Below are 14,643 nucleotides of genomic sequence, written 5' to 3'. Positions count from 1 at the left end.
AACACCCTCATCAATAATATCCTCAATAATGATCAGAAGTAGTCTAGCATCCAATTTGCTAGTTGACTCATCCCCTTTCCAGGACTCCTCAGAACAATACTTGAGCACTAGGCCTGCTGCTGCTGCTGGGGGTGGATCTTCATCCCATAAGTGGACCAAGAAGACTATTAGTAGTAGTTTAACAAAACAATTGATTGTTAAAGAATCTCTTGCAAGGGGAAGCAAGTATGACAGCTCTCATCCAGTTGCACAGCAGATCACTGACGCCATAACAGCTATGCTGGTATTAGATCTGCGTCCAATATCCGCGATTAATGTTTTACAAAGTTAATTGAGGTCCTATGTCCCCGGTACCAAATTCCATCTTGGTTTCATTTAACCCGAAAAGCCATTCCTCGGCTGAACCAGCATTTTAAAAAGAACCTAATTATTGCCATACAAAAAGCCATTGTAACAACTGTCCACTTAACCTCAGATATGTGGACAAGTGGTAGTGGGAAAACTAAAGATTACATGACTGCAGAGGCATATCTACCCATTGGCCAGGATGGCACTCACCAGGGGCACCGACCAAAGGGGGGGCGCCGTCCGGCAGTGCCACCAGCAGCCTAGGGGTGCACTACTCCCACTAGTCCCCCGGCCCCACAAGTGTAGGGCAGACTGCAGTGAGAACGGTCTGCCCTACACAGTTTACAAACACAGACAGACTCTCATTTGCTGCTGCATCGTCCACGGAGCGAGCTGGCTGGAGCTCACTCTTGAGCTCCGTCTTCCGGCTCCCCCTGCAGCATGTAATGGGAGAGACATCATGACGTCTCTCCCATAGTGCAACAGAAGAGCCGGGACTCGGAGTGGACAGCGGCGGTTGCATCAGGAGTGGGGATCTGGTAAGTTGTATTTTTTTTTCTTCTGTGTGTGTGTGTGTGTAAGCCTGGCACAGCAGGGGGGGCACTGTATAGGGGGTGGCCGCTACTGGGGGCACTTTATGGGGGTGGGGCCCACTACTGTGGGCACTGTATTGGGGGGCCACTACTGGGGGCACTGTATAGGGGGGACTACTACTGGGGGTACTGTTTAGCGTGATTACTACTGGGCGCACTGTATAGGGGGGCTACTACTAGGGGCATAGCAGCACACGGGGATTACTACTGGGCGTACTGCATAGGGGGGATGCCAGTCCATTACATTGCCAGGGGGCTTGGATCCCTAGATACACCCCTGCATGACTGTGACAGCACACTGGGTGGGTTAATCGCCTTCATCAGCAGCAGAAGCAGTATCTAACAAACAACACCAGCTCATTCTGAGGCAGTTTACTCTGTGTATCACCGGATTAAATAAAAGGCATACCGCTGACAACCTCTTAGAAAAACTAAGATGTCATAGAAACATGGCTTACCCCACTTGGAATCTCCTCAGGATTTGTGATTTCTGATAATGCCTCAAATATTGTGAAAGCATTACAGCTGGGTGAATTTCAACATATCCCTTGTTTTGCTTGTTAAAAAATGACAGGGGAGTGCAGGAGATGCTGTCTGAGGCTCGAAAAATTTCGGGACATTTTCGGCATTCAGCAACAGCATGCAGGAGATTGCAGCACCTGCAAGAACAGTTTAATTTGCCCTCTATCAACTGAAGCAAGAGGAACTCCACCCTTTATATGCTTCAGCGGATGGAGGAACAGCAAAAAGCAATCCATAGCTATACAACAAGCCATGACATTGGGAGAGGAGGGGGAATGTACGTTAGCCCAACACAGTGGAGAGTATTTTCTGTCTTGTGCAAGGTGCTCAAACCATTTGAAGTAGCCACATGTGAAGTGAGTGCTGACACTGCTAGCTTGAGTAAGTTGATACCCCTAATTAGGCTTTTGGAAAATCAGCTGGAGAAATTGAAGGAGGAGGTTAAACAAAGTATGCCGGACTGTAGATCAAGTCCTTTATTCGCTTAGCCAGGATGCATTCCTTAAGCTGCCCACCCTCCATTGTGTACTCAGAGAGAGTTTTAAGCACAGCTGAGAACCTTGTGAGCAAACGGTGTAGGAGGCCACTTCCTCAAAATGTGGAAAAGATGATGTTGTCACAAGCCGCTGCGCTGCCAATGCTGTGCGGGGTGAACACCAGACAAGCGTTCGCTGAAGTCTCCTCCTTCCTCCTGTTAGGATCATTGGTTAGCAGCATATTGTTGCAGTTTCAGTCTTGGTTGCTGCTGAGCCTCTGCACTAATTAATGCCTGTCTGTGTGCACACTGATTGATTCTCCTGTCTGAATACAGCCCAGGTGCTCAATAATTTGTCATTAGGGAAACTTGCTCTGGTTGGACCCTGTTCCTGTTATGTTCCAGCCAGCCCTTCTACTCCTTGCCGGTGATAGAGTTTCTCGTACTTCCGGTTGTTTCAGTCTCCTGTTTTCCAGTTGAGTTCCAGAGCCAGTCTACTGTGTTTATCTACTGCCGTTTATCCCATCCTGGCGGCGCAGTCTGCATTCCACCTGCTTGTGCTGCTTGTGTTATCTAGGCGGCATGGTGCGCTTTCTCCACCTGAAGTGCCAGTCTGTGTCCAGGGCCAGTGTCATCCCGGCGACACTGGTAGCGACTCAGCAGTCCAAGTGCATACTCCAGCGCACCATCGCCAGTGTCATCCTGGTGACGCTGATAGCGACTCAGCATCCTCAGTGCGCAATCCAGTGCACCATCGCCAGTGTCATCCCGGCGGCACTGGTAGCTACTCAGCATCCTCCTGCCAAGTCATTCTGCCCTCAAGGCAACAACCAGCCCAGAGGCTGCTACCGGCCCAAAGGCCGCATCACAACTCATAGGCCCACAGGCCTCAACCAGCCCAGAGGCTGCTACCGGCCCAAAGGCCGCATCACTACTTTCAGGCCCTCAGGCCTCAACCAGCCCGGGGGCTGCTACTGGCCCAAAGGCCACAGCTCAACTCATAGGCCCTCAGGCCTCAACCAGCCCAGAGGCTGCAACAGGCCCCAGAGGCCACATCACAATTATACGGCCGCATCTTGCCAAGATATTCCAGCCCTCAAGGCTGTGCAGGAGTTTTCCCCACTAGTGACTCTGATCCCTTAACAGATGTTCATCAAAATGAACTGGAAATTCCATGAGGAAGACCTTTTCCAGCAATTACGTGACTGTACAGAGTCTTCTGTAATAGTTAATTCCAGCAGGGATGAATTAATATTGTGTGGGGATGATGTACACACTGATGAGGGTGAGGATGGCAATGACGATGACATCTTGCCACTGTAGAGCTGTTGCCTTAAGCTGATTGGTAGCTTGTTTTGTGGGGGCCTAAACAAACCAAGCACTTCAGCCACAAAAGTGGCAACCCCTGTCGCTAAAGTGCTTGGTTTGTTAAAGTGTGCATGTCCTTTTTAATATCCGACATAAGGGTGGGTGGGAGGGCCCAAGGAAAATTCCATCTTGCACTACCTTTCATTTCTGCCACTGCTGTGTGGCAATGTTTCATAGATGTGCTTTAAACTGTGGTGTCTGTGCCGCTGCTCCACTGCTCTGTCGCTTAGTAACTTTAACCTTTGGCCATTAATGGTGAAAACAATATTATAAGCAGTGAGGTGGTCTAAATTGAACTGTAAATTACTGGAAATTAATGTTACTGAGGTTAATAATACTCTAGGAACAAAAAAAGCCCAAATTATGTGATTTTAGCTTTTTTTTGGTCAATTTTTGTAAAAAATCCAAATCCAAATCCAAAACCAGTCACGGCAGGCTTGACAAATCCAAATTCAAAGCCGGACGACGAATCAGAGCCAAATCCAAATCCAGCAAAAATGGTCCGGCGCACATCCCTATTTATAACAGGATAGTACCATGTGTCTACTACCATGAAACCTAAAATTCATAATAGTGTTCCTTTAATTGTCTAACTCTGGGTTCCCAAACACGGTCCTCAAGGCTCCCCAACAGTTAACGTTTTAGAAATATCCATGGTTGAGCACAGGTGACTTAATTAGTACCTCAGTCAATTTGATTTAACCACCTGTGCTCAAACATGGAAATCTCTAAAACCTGAACTGTTGGGGAGCCTTGAGGATCGTGTTTGGGAACCTCTGGTCTAAAGCTGGCCACACATATAAAGATTATCCAGCCAGCCAACTAGTTGATTGGTTGGAATGAAAATCTGGTAAGGTATGAAAGCAAATGAGAATCAGAAATTTGCTCCCAAACGCCGGAAAATAGACAAAAACTATTATTTGAATAAATTGTTTCGATCAAACATTTAACAAACTTGTCTGAACAACCATTTTCACCTGTTTCTGACATTTAGGAGCAAAATGCTGATCATCAGTTGTGAAACCGAAAGATTGCATAAGAAAAGAGGTGTGTTAAACCTCTAGGATGGGGGCCGGCATGTATGCAAATTACTGTTTAGAGTTAGCCTATCGTTAGCAGGGGCGGGTTTTCAATAGAGACATTATATAAGGGGCTAGAAGTGAGGGCCAAAGCCTCTTTGTTCCAGATTGTTGTTCCAGATTGTGGTCAGTGTCAGAGTTGGTCAGTGATAGTCTGTACCTTACATTGGTCTGTTAATTCTTTTCTTTTTTATTTTCATCACTAGATTCTCTTCCCTTCTTATCCCTGCCCCTATTTTCTACATTTAACACTTTGCTTTCCCTCACTTTCCTGGCTCTATATAAATAAATTGCAGCACATTATTGTTCCTTTACCTGGCCCTGTCCACCCTCGCTTTTGTCATTAGCCATGCCCCGTCCCCGCCGCTCTGCGCCCCCCCCTGCCCGCTTCCTCCAGACTGACCTGAATACTGGCTCATGCCAGCGGCGTGGGGCGGCCCCTGCTGCGGACGCGGCGGGTGCTTCTCCAGGCGCCGCTACGGAGCGGGGCCTGCGCAGGCGTGGAGGAGCAGCCTCCGTCGCGGATGCGGCGGATCCTGTCTCCGGCGCCAATCATGCTGGGCGTCGCGGGGTGGCCCCTGCCGTGTGTGCGGCGGGTGGTGCCTCCGGCGACGCTGCTATGCAGGCGCGGGGTTCAGGCCGGCGCTCGGCTCTGCTGACTCCGGGCGCGGCCGAAGCTCCCGCGATCACTGCGGCTGGTAGCGGGCGGGAGCGCGCCGCGACACCTACACGCGGGCGCGCTCTCCCATCCGGCGGTCAGGTCACAGCCTCCGCTAAAAGGCGGAGGTCCCGGCGGGGCCATAGAGCCCCATCTAGGAGCAGCCAAGGCCATGCTAGTGTCCCCATGGTCCTTCCCGTTCCCCGCTCACGGCGGGGCGCCCGCCATGTTAGTGAGCGGGGGGCGGGGCTTAGCCATTACAGCCATTCCACATCCAGTCTGTCCCCTGCTCATGTTCCCAGGGCTGGGGCTCAGAATTCTAGTACCAGTAATAGGGTGCAATCCCCTGCATCTGTGAGTGTTGCCACCCCTCCCCCTTTTGCTGCGCAGCCAGATCCCTCAGCCATCGCATCTGCTTTGTCAACCCTGGCGGCTGTGCTTGCCCCATTTTTGGCAGCTCCGCCGGCAGGCTCGTTGCCTACTCAAACCGTCGCGCCTGCTAACGCCAATCCTGTAGGGGCGCAGGGGGGGTCAGAGGTAGAGCAGCTGGCGCAAGCATTGAGAGCCATTGCCCCTAGCTTGGCCCAGCATAGCGTGGGCACTAGTGCGCCCTCAGTTCCGTTCACTCAAGACTCGAGGCGTGGCAATATGGATGCTAGGTGTTTTTCCTTCTTTTTCAGATGACGTGGTCGAAGAAGGAGAGCTGGTTGACGAGGATGTCGGGGAGGGGCCGTCTGGATTTTCCTCTGATACCATGACATTGGAGGGTTCAGGTGGGTCTTTCTCAGACTCTAGTTCCTTGACGTCTTCTTTTGCTTCCTCTATATCTAACGCGGACAGCACGGGCAGAGCGCGCAAGAGAGCAGCTAAATATGCAAAATTGGAGGCAAAGCGTCGCTCAAGGCGTAAGCATAGCACCCATAAGCGCAAGCCAATAGAGAAGGGTTTAGAAGGTTCTGCAGGGGTACATTGTGACAACACCGCTGTATTGCAAGGTTTAAGAACGACTTGCCGCAGTAAGATCCGCAAAGGTGACTATGTGGATATTTTTGCACTTACGGAAAAAGCTAAGAAGGCGTTTAAGGCGGCTAGGGCAAAGGGTGGTATAGGTTTGGAAGCTTTCAAATCTTACAATAATTGGTTGGCCGGTTTTTGCATTTTTTCGGCTTGTTATTTGGAGACGCGCCCAGAGGAGCACCTGAACGTCATTAGGTACCTCCATTTAGTTCATAGCATGCAGTTGTCCTCCAGGGGCATGGCTTGGCGAGCGTACGACGAAGAATTCCGTCGCAAGCAGGACGGCAGACGGGTGATGGATCTAGGCTGGAAGGATGTAGAGGTTTGGCTCGAGGTCACGCAGCCTTTGCGTCCTGCGTTTGAAGCGTTCAACGTGAATAAATCAGCTAGTTCAGGTCGTCAGGGCCAGCAGCAGGCGACCAGTGGAAAATGTTTCGCTTTTAATAATTCCACTTGTACGCAGGGTCGAAAATGTCGTTTTCGTCACCTCTGCTTGCGATGTAGTGGCAGCCACCCAGTTGCCAAGTGCTTCAAGGCGGGTGCTCAGCAACAGCCTGCTCAGCCACCAAAAGGCGCTGGTTCTAAGTAAAGCTTCATCCCCCGTCTGCGTCGCCGCAATGGCAAAATGGTTGCGTTGGTACCCTGTTCTCCGGGACGCGGAATTTTTGTTAAAAGGTTTCAGCTTTGGTTTCCAGTTACCTATTTGCAGAGAGGTTGACACAGGTTCGCCTAGGAATTTGAAATCTGCGTTCGAGTTGCCTCACATTCTTAGGGAGAAAGTGGCTAGCGAGGTTACCTTAGGACACATGGCAGGGCCTTTTGCAGAACCTCCCATAGGGGATCTTGTGATTTCCCCGGTGGGAGTGGTCCCCAAGAGGATTCCAGGAAAGTACAGGCTTATTCAACATCTGTCTTATCCGCCAGGCTCATCAGTAAATGATGCCATACCAGTTGAGGTCTCCTCGGTGGTGTACCAGTCGTTTGACGATGCTTTGAACGTAGTTAGGTTTTATGGTCCAGGCGCGCTGATGGCTAAGATAGATGTTGAATCGGCTTTTCGTCTGCTTCCCTTACACCCAGAGTCATTCCGGTTTATGGGCTTTCGCTTGGACGGCGAATATTACATAGACAAGTGCTTGCCTATGGGATGTTCGGTGTCATGCGCATATTTTGAGCGATTTAGCACCTTCTTGCACTGGTGCGTGGAATTTTCTTGCGGAGGTCATGGGATAGCCCACTATCTCGATGACTTCTTGTGTGTCGGCCCTTCTGGTTCAGATAGATGTAGTTATTTGTTGTTTTCTTTGCAAGCGCTGTTTTTTCATTTTGGAGTCCCAGTTGCTGCGGACAAAACTGAGGGCCCTGCCTCTTGCTTGTCATTCCTGGGTATCGAGATCGATACCTCGGCGGGCGCCTGTCGCCTTCCTTCGATAAGGTTCACAAATTGCGTAATGCCATAGAGGAGTGCACGGCTTCCAATAAAATTACCCTGCGGCAGGCGCAATCTCTCCTGGGCCTGTTGAACTTTGCCTGTAGGGTCATTCCTATGGGCAGAGTTTTTTCGCGCAAGCTAGAAAGGGCCACGGCTGGAGTCACTAAGCCGAGACATTTACTCCGTTTGTCCTCAGAGATTAAGCGGGACCTCTCTGTCTGGGTCTCGTTTCTGCAGGATTTTAATGGTGTCCGGCTGTGGTTGCCTCCACCCGCGGACAATTTGCAGCTGCAGCTGTTCACCGATGCGGCAGGCGCCACGGGATTCGGTTGCTACCTTGATGGTTCCTGGTGCGTTGGTCATTGGCCAGAGGAATGGGAAGGAAGGGGTTTGACCAGGGACTTGCTCCTTCTCGAACTCTTTCCCATAATGGTTTCCTTAGAAATCTGGAGTGAACGCTTGCGCAATCGCAGCATCGTGATCAGGTGTGACAACCTGGGCGTGGTGCACGCGATTAATCGTCAACGCGCGTCTTCCCTGCTGGTTTTGCTTTTGCTTGCGCAGCTGGTGCTGACATGTTTGCGTTTTAACATCATGTTTAAAGCAAGACACGTGCCGGGGGTAGAGAATGGGATAGCTGATGCGTTATCACGTTTTCAGTGGGCTAGATTCCGATCTTTGGCCCCTGGTGCTGACGTTGATGCTGTGCTTTGCCCCTCTTATGTTTGGCAGGTGATCGAGCCGGCATGGAGGGCTTAGCAGAGCAGTCTCTAGCCCCCTCCACTTTGCGAGCTTATCATCAGGCTTGGCATGAATGGGAAGACTATTCCCGTAGCAGCAGGCAGGCAGGTAAGGGTCAGCATCGTGCGATGCTTTCTTTTATTTGGAGTCTCCGTTTGGGGGGTAGATCCAGGGCTTCTGTGGCGCGCTCCTTGGCAGGCATTGCATTTTATGTTAAATTAAAGGGACAACCTGACTTTACTAAAAGCTTTCTGATTGCGAAGGCTTTAAGGGGTTGGGCGCGAGTCTCTCGGCCAGTTGCTGACCGTAGGAAACCTGTGGATGCCCATTTGCTTCCAGCAGTGCTGGGGGCAGTCCCCGAAGTGGCGTTTACCGAGTACGAGGCGATCCTGATCCAATTGGCGTTTTCGGTGGCTTTTCACGGCGCATTGCGCGTATCGGAGTTGGTGGCATCTTCCAAACGGGTTGATGCCACCATGCTCTGCTCGGATATCTCGGTCACTCATCGAGCTTTGCTTTGTAGGATACGGCGGTCAAAGACCGACCAGACTGGTAGGGGTAGGTGGTTCTCGTTGAGTCCGTCTAAGGACGAACGGATCTGCCCTGTGGCGTTAGCGATGCGTTACGCATTGTTACGCCCGGATGTACCTGGTTCATGGCTTATGCACTTGAACAGAACTCCGCTTACCAAATACCAGTTTGGTTGGTTTCTGAAGCAGTGTGTATCGGGTTTAGGCCTCTCACCTCAGGATTTTGGTACGCACTCATTTAGGATCGGCGCCGCAACTTCGGCAGCTGCTGCGGGTTTCTCACCATCGGAAATTAAGTCACTGGGACGTTGGAAATCGGATAGTTATAAAAGTTACATCCGACCTACTCATTAAGATTGTTTGGAACCATAGGGCAATGTAATATTTTCAATGTTATGTTTTATTGCTTGCCTGGTTTTCTTGTTTTTGTCTCAAGTTCCGTCTCGTCTTGTCTCGTCTGTTACCCCTGTCTACCCTACTCGGGATTAGCTACTCGCCATTGCTGGCAATGGGAGTCTTGAGGGATTTTACAATTTTTGCCTGATCTGACGGATTCAATTCGGCTAATTTCAAAACATTTAATTAGGTCATAGTCCATCCCTCAGCAGGTTTTTATTTTACCTCTTGCCGAGTTCACATGTTTTTTCCCAATTTCCCCCCACCCATTCTTCCCCTTTGTGTCTTTTTGTTTGTCCTAGCCACTATAAATAGTAAAGCTGGCAACCAATAGAAACTTTTTCTTTTGGCAGATACTCACTTATTGTTCTTTCAGATCCCACTTATACACCATAAAATTTTATTGTTTTATTACAACTACTAATTTGGTATTTACTGCTTTTCTCCATTTTTAGGTTTGCTCTTTGACACGCAGGCCATTCTTATATTTTCTGGGCCGCTAGCTTTATGAGTTCAGATCATGCTCCACTTTGTGAACATTCTGCTAGGATCCGTTGGATAGGTTTCAGGGGTATGAGATGGCATTCCTTTTGTCCTAGACTGTTAGAGTACGCAAAAAATTTTGGCAGGCCACGTATTTTGGTGACCCATTTAGGAGGCAACGACTTAGGACAGAAGTCCTCTTTAGCATTGCGACTTGATATAATTAACGATTTGGCGAGGGTGCTATCGGCCTGGCCCTCGTGTACATTACTTTGGTCTTGCATTGTGCCTCGACAGGTCTGGCGTGGGGTTAGGAGTTTTCCCACTATAGATGAGGCTAGGAAGAAGCTTAACTTTGCAGTAGCCAAATTTGTGATGGCCAATGATGGCCGTGTCATTTACCATAAGGGCATTCAATTTCGTTTTAGTCATTTATATAGGGCTGATGGAGTTCATTTGACAGAAGAAGGGGTGTCATTATTTCTTGTGGATCTTTTTAGGGTGTTGGCGTTATTGGGGTACTCCTTGGTATGGTGGCGGTGCGGCGGTTCTTCTAAGCAGAACCTTGCTGTGGCGGGAAAGAACGGCAGTTCACCAGTCCAGGTGCAATTATGAGTTAAGGGCGTTCCCTTCGTTGACTGGTAGTTGGCTGTACCAACCTAACGGGGGGCAGTATCATCACCTAAACGGGTGGGTAGTCAAGTTAGAGGGTGAGCGTTACCTTTTGTGTTTGACATGGTTTACATGGTTATGTGTATGCACTCTGGGCGATCTACGCCTGCTATGTCTTTTGTTGTTTGTGTGTGGGCATAGCAGATCTGGCTGATTTCTGGCCGTCCTTTCTTTGCCACCATACATCCTTAATTAATTTAAGAATTAATAAATAATATTAATTTCTCCAATAAATCGCCATCAAGTTATCTGCCAAATCCACGTCTCAGTGTCTTTATTTTATGTTAGTATGATAAGTGGTTTGCACACATGACAACACCTCATCCGATAGAAGGTTTAGTGAAACCGAAAGATTGCATAAGAAAAGAGGTGTGTTAAACCTCTAGGATGGGGGCCGGCATGTATGCAAATTACTGTTTAGAGTTAGCCTATCGTTAGCAGGGGCGGGTTTTCAATAGAGACATTATATAAGGGGCTAGAAGTGAGGGCCAAAGCCTCTTTGTTCCAGATTGCCCACCCTCCCTTCCCTTTGCAATTATTGGCAGGTTGTTGTAGTTAATTATGTAGTGGCGGAAAGAACGGCAGTTCACCAGTCCAGGTGCAATTATGAGTTAAGGGCGTTCCCTTCGTTGACTGGTAGTTGGCTGTACCAACCTAACGGGGGGCAGTATCATCACCTAAACGGGTGGGTAGTCAAGTTAGGGGGTGAGCGTTACCTTTTGTGTTTGACATGGTTTACATGGTTATGTGTATGCACTCTGGGCGATCTACGCCTGCTATGTCTTTTGTTGTTTGTGTGTGGGCATAGCAGATCTGGCTGATTTCTGGCCGTCCTTTCTTTGCCACCATACATCCTTAATTAATTTAAGAATTAATAAATAATATTAATTTCTCCAATAAATCGCCATCAAGTTATCTGCCAAATCCACGTCTCAGTGTCTTTATTTTATGTTAGTATGATAAGTGGTTTGCACACATGACAACACCTCATCCGATAGAAGGTTTAACTCCCATACCTTACCAAATTTTCATTCCAACCAATCAACTAGTTGGCTGGTTGAACAGATAATCTTTAGATGTGTGGCCAGCTTTACTAATAATATGTAAGGTTCTATTTCCCAACATAGATTTTATTTCTATTAAAAGTTTTGGAGAATGTCACAGCCAAAGTTTTTTACACTCTTCATGGAAAACAGATTACAGACTTTTAATATCAATGTACTGTAGTATGTGAAAATACATTTTATACTATTTAGCAAATTGGGGTTGCAGCCTTAACTTCTGACTTACTTTTTTTTTCTCTGTATAATATATAAGTGATAAACTCTTTTAAGATATAGGGCTCTATTTACTACAATCCGCATATTGAATGCGGATTGTAGTGTGATATTACCGAGTGAATTCGCATTGCGAATTCATGCAATGTCACAGGGATTTACTATAAATCCCTTACATGGACAGAGCTTGTGATAAAGCTCTGTCCCTGCGGATCCCATCCGCACTCTAGTCGCGGTATTTTTGGAAAAAATACCGCGACTAAGAGCCCGTGCATGCGCCGACCCACCGTCGCTGCTACCCCCCACCAATGCTAAGCCCCGCCCCCCACGATCGCGGACCCCCGCGACCCCCCCTCCCTTCATTACACTTACCTGCATCCTCCTGGCCTCCGGTGATCTTCTCCGGGCTTCCCGATCAGGTGATCTCCCATACTGCACTGGGACCCGATCACCTGATGACCGGGCCGCAGTGCACTATGGGAGACCAGCTGACCGGAGAGGAGCCATCACCAGAGGCCCGATCACCGGTCCCTGGATTCAGGTAAGTAAAAAAAATGTTTACATTTTTTTTCTCTTTTTTTACAGCAATCAGCTTGCGGTCTGTTTAGACCACATAGCTGATTACTGGTACCGGCTCCCGCCTCTGCTCTCCCTGTTAGAGCAGAGTGGGAGCCCGGTAACCGGGGGAGACCCTGGATAACGCCACCTCCAGGTGGCGTTATTATCACAGGGCTTCCCCCGGTATTTTTTTACAATTTATTTTTAGTAACTCTGGTCGGATCACATTTCCCATTACAATTATGGGAAATGCGATCTGCTTTACTAAAAATAAGTTATATTAGGGGTTGGAGTAGAATTTTACTAATTCTACTCCAATTGCCCTGTAATAACTACAGGTGAAACTAAAATAATGTGAAAAGGGTGTGAAAACACCCTTTTTCACTTTATTTTAGTAAAAATAATGTTAATAAATAGAGCCCATAATCTGTAGAAGAAGTGACTTTTATGTCATCGGATACAATAACTAGTGCATTCTGATGTAATCATTTCAGTGTTCATTTTGAAATTATTTGGAATGATTCACATTCCTTATCGTACATTTTTATGGATATTAGATCTCAGGGCCTAATTCAGACCCGCTCGCGAGCGCTCGCAAGCGGGTTGATGTTGGCCAAGTGCGCATGCGCACGATGTAGGCGGCTCCGTCGTGCGCATGCGCGATATCCAAATAACGATGGCCAAGCTGCTGTTATGGGTCTCGCACCAAAGGGGGCGTGCTGTCGATGGTGAGTGACAGCATGGCCCCTTTGGTGGGCGTGCTGGGGGCGTGGCTGCCCAGATGGAGGCGTTCCCATGGGAAGTGTGGCCGGCCCCACTGACATCACAAGTGATGTCAGTGGGAGTGCTTTTGGCTCTGATAGAGCCAAAAGCAGTCCAGGGCTTGCGGCAACGAGACTCTACCGCAAGGGTCTCGTCGACCATCGCGACCATCATTTTGGCCGCTCACTATAGCTGTGGGTGGTCACCCACAGCTATGCAAGCGGCCAGGAGGCCGCTCTTAAATTCAAAGGGACGGCCCTGATTCAGAGCGAGCGCTCTGTCAGGGCATCGGGCTCTGAATCAGGGCCTCAGTTCTGAGATATGATATGGTCTGTGAACTTCTCTGTGATATATATCCTTATTATTAACAGGTGCTACACAAACCCATATGTAATTGATTAATGTAGTTAATAGACCAACGAACTACATGCCGCCGGTCTATGTCCCGACAACTAAAGCCCAACAGAGGGGCTTAAGATAGGCATTGAAATACTGACGCCTATCTTAATCCTGATGCCGGAATACAGAAGGACGCCGGACCGATCGAGGTAAGTCCGGACGTCTTAGCACTTAGACGTGGGGGGGGGGAGTTAGGTTTAGGGACTCCCGGGGTTAGGCACCCCCCCAGGAGGGTTAGGGTTAGGCTAGGGGGAGGGGGGTTAGGGTTAGGCACCACTGGGGGGAGATTAGGATTTGGCACCCCCCCGGGAGGGTTAGGTCTAGGGTGCGGTAAGGGGAGGTTAGGGTTAGGCACCCCCGGGGGAGGTTAGGGTTAGGCATTAGGGGGGGCTTAGGGTTAGGCACCACTAAGGGAGGGTTAGAGGGAGGGGAGAGGGATAGGGATAGGGTACTTACCTGCCCTGTCTGGATCTTCTCCCTCCGTGCTGCCAGCATCGGGAATCGGCTGGACTTCATACCCATTCCATAAAAAATAACTAAAGTTATTTTGATCTCTGGTTTTCATTACAGAGTAAAGCTAAATGTATTTCCCCTTACTGCCTAACATTGCCATAAATAATATTTGGATAGAAATAAACTGTATAGCTTTCATATAATGATTGAAGGTAAAAAGGATGTACAGTAGGGAGTCAGTATTATACATAACTTTGCTGAAATACCAAGCAGTTGCCCCTTTACCTTGCACTGGCATTTAAACACATTGTGCATTATGCAGAGTTGTATGTTCACCTGTTTGCGGAGACTATATTGTGCGTTTTCATTTTGTTAATGCACCTGAACTGAGCGTTTGAATTTAAGAGTAATGAAAAGTCTAATGTATTTCAACCGCATCTCCACTTTCAACTGAAGAGGGCATGATTGTGCTGTAATGGGGCATTCTCACCAAGGCAAAGATCAGTGAGGGCATTTTGATGGAATGTACAGTTGTACGTAAATGTAAATATGCTTATTTGCAGAGATATCTATTGCACCTAGTATAGGATGGTTCAAGTGGGCCTTGATGGTGATGATGACTAATAGCAAACCAAGCATATGGCTAGGGGGTGTGTGTGCGGCAAGATGTGTACAACTCTGCATATGGGTATACTTTTGCCATGCACACAATTCAGTAACAGATTTTCTGTACAAATTTGTGTACAACTCTGCATCAGGCCCATTGTAAGTAAATGTATAATTTGTTACACACAGGTATGTAAGACCACAATGGGTGTGCTTAACACCAGGCAGTAAAAAAAGTTTACATTGATTTTACCTCTCTTTACTACATGACATG

At 48.4% G+C, this 14,643-nt stretch overlaps 1 protein-coding gene across 1 annotated transcript in view; it reads right to left on the bottom strand.

Annotated features, from left to right (window-relative positions):
* Positions 1 to 14,643, bottom strand: part of PLXNC1 (plexin C1) — a 171,610-nt gene that overhangs the window by 148,476 nt on the left and 8,491 nt on the right. The window lies entirely within an intron of this gene.

Source organism: Taudactylus pleione, unplaced genomic scaffold (genome assembly GCF_031769625.1).
Source record: "Taudactylus pleione unplaced genomic scaffold, aTauple2 ptg000040l, whole genome shotgun sequence".
NCBI classification, from domain to species: domain Eukaryota; kingdom Metazoa; phylum Chordata; class Amphibia; order Anura; family Myobatrachidae; genus Taudactylus; species Taudactylus pleione.
This window is presented reverse-complemented; position numbering and strand designations above follow the sequence as displayed.